Here is a 2,928-nt window from a genome sequence, read left to right on the forward strand (position 1 = left end):
CAGTTAAGGCACTGATTGGGGTGTGGGCGGGGCCGAGAAAGGGGTGGGCGGGGCCGCAGGGAAAGTGTCCGCCCCTGAGCGCACCTGACCTAGCTCAAGGTATAGGGCCTATAGCAGTGATGGAGAACCGGTGACACGCGAATCATTTTTTTGGTTGATTTTTCTTTGTTAAATGGCATTTAAATATATAAAATAAATATCAGAAATATAAGTCTTTGTTTTACTATGGTTGCAAATATCAAAAAATTTCTATATGTGACAGGGCACCAGAGTTAAGTTAGGGTTTTTCAAAATGCTGACATGCCAAGCTCAAAAGGTTCGTCATCACTGGGGCTGATGGTCTTTGAGGCACCAGCTTTGCACGGGGAGACCTTCTGCCTGCATCCCACCGATGGCCTTCCAAAGCGAGGGGGCCGCTGACTCAAGCCTGATGTCGCCGAGCTCCTACACACACAGCTCAGGGACACATGGTGTCCCTAGGAACCCATGGTCTTGCTCCCCAAGAACTAAGTTACCAGCTCTTGCACTCACTCACACAGGGGCACTCAAATCACCGCCTTATGGATCAGGCTGGTGAGACACCATGTCGGAAATTTCACAGGGACTGTTCTTTTGCCCAGTGTTTCTTTATAATTCCAGATCCTCCTCACCAGAGGAGTCTGTTATTTCTGGCAGAAGACCTTTCTTTACTCTTTCCCCACCAACATCCAAGGTGACAGCAAAATGGGGGATTTTCCCAGAGCCCCATTTCTTGCTGTTTCTCAAGACCAACAAAAAGACACTTTTCAATTAAAGCGCTGCTGTCCCTAAAGTCCCACACAAAGACTCTCTGTAATTAAAGAGTTCTATTATTAATCATAATGGGAAAGTACGGTATCTTTAAAACACACGCACACAAAATTAGAGTGCCAAAGATTTAAGGCCCTTGGGAGAGGTCCTTACAATTCATTGTCTCGGGCCTATCCTGACTTCTCCTCCAAAAGGCAACAGGAAGCCTCTCTGGCTTGTCCTTTTTTATCCTGAGTGAAATATCCCAAATCAGCCCCTCACCCCCCGCCCCCATCACCCTACAGTGGTAAATGGGATGTCAAGGCCTTGGGCATTTTTCCTTCCATAAATAGGACAACCATGTTTTTTATTAGCCTGAAATAGTCCCTGTTTGGATATGTTGTTTCAATGTCCCAACAATCTCAATGTCCTACCAATTTAATATCCACTTGTCCCAAAGTGGATATTAGATTATATGGTCACAATATCCACGAGGCCCTTTAAAAAGCGGTTGGCTTGAAGATGTACTTCTAAAAATATGAGTGACTTTCCTCTCAAATGGGTAATTTGCCTCCTTGAACTAATAGGTGATATTAGAAGCTGCCCAACTAGGAATGACCCTCTCTTTACATTAGAGGTGTATGGGTCTTTAGAAATGGCCCATATCCTTACGCTCAGCTATAAGATATTCAAAACTCAAAATCACCAACACAGGGTTCATCTCCTTCTCTCCAAACACTGATTTGAATTCCAGAGTCATTAGGTGCTCTTTTCCCAGTGCACACCTCTTAGGCTTTCCACTTCGTGGTATAATTATCCCGTACTCAAAGTGAGCTGCATGAGACTGGTATAGTACCTGACTCATAAAAGTACACCCAGGAAGACATGTATTATTTCTCAGATAACACACACAGCTCTCAGGTTCAGTTCAAAATACTTAATGAAACCATCATTTCATTTTAAACAGGAGCAAGCCAAGCAATTTTAAATTGGATGTGGATGTAGGAATATTTGATGAGTAAATACTAGATACATAACTGGAGATCATTTATTTATAATACTCAAAGAAAGAGATCCAGGGAAGGTCATACTTAGTAATTATCTGTGGAATAGACAGTTGTTAGTGAAGACCTTTCTCTTTGGAGAAGATATGATGTGGCCCTATCTCATTATTATCCATCTAGGGATGTACCCAGGAAGTGCTTAAGATATAACTATTATATGGCGATTAAAATACCTCAGATTAGGAATGTTGTTTCCTTATTTATCGCCAGGTCCTTTCTTGTTACTGCCAGTTTAATCAAACATGGTTTTCTCTGGTGTATGAAATGTACATAAAAATAGAATGATCCAAAGAAACTACCAAAAGGTTACAGATTTCACATGCAGTAGGTTTGATAAGCTTGACATTGAATGAATGAATGAATGAATGAATGAAACAACTCCCAGAAAGTAAGAAGTACAGTACAGTACTATCTTTGACCAGCTCAAATTTCTGAGAGATAACATTTGGGCATCTCTCATTTGAGAAACAACATGCCACCCTCCTTGTGCTCCTACAGTAGGTGGATGCCCATCCAACTGCTCAGGTGGAGGTTGAGTGATTAAATTACTGTCCTACCAATATTACTTCTCATTATTAGTTCAACATTTAATGCTACTTATAACATAAACGAGAGGCCAGGTGCACAAAAATTTGTTCACTCGGGAGGGAGGGGGGGTCCCTCAGCCTGGCCTGTGCCCTCTCACAGTCTGGGACCCCTCGGGAGATAACGACTTGCTGGCTTAGGCCTGCTCCCGGGTGGCAAAGGGCAGGCCCAATCCCTAGGTGCAGCCCCTGGTCGGGCTCAGAGCAGGACCGATTGGGGAGTTGGGGCGCCGCCCCCTGACATGCACAGAGCAGGGTGGATCCTGAGGTTTCGATGCCACCCCCAGTTACGCTCAGGGTAGGGCCGATTGGGGGTTGGGGCACCGCCCCTGTCACACTCAAGGCAGAGTGGATGGGGAGGTTGCGGCGCCACCCCCGTCACGCACAGAGCAGGGCCAATCAGGGGGTTGGGGTGCTGCCCCCTGTCACGCACACAGCAGGGCCCATCAGGGGGGTTGGGTCTCCGTACCCTGTCATGCACAGAGCAGGGCCCATCAGGGGTTGGGGAGGTC

Source organism: Myotis davidii, unplaced genomic scaffold (genome assembly GCF_000327345.1).
Source record: "Myotis davidii unplaced genomic scaffold, ASM32734v1 scaffold655, whole genome shotgun sequence".
NCBI lineage: Eukaryota > Metazoa > Chordata > Mammalia > Chiroptera > Vespertilionidae > Myotis > Myotis davidii.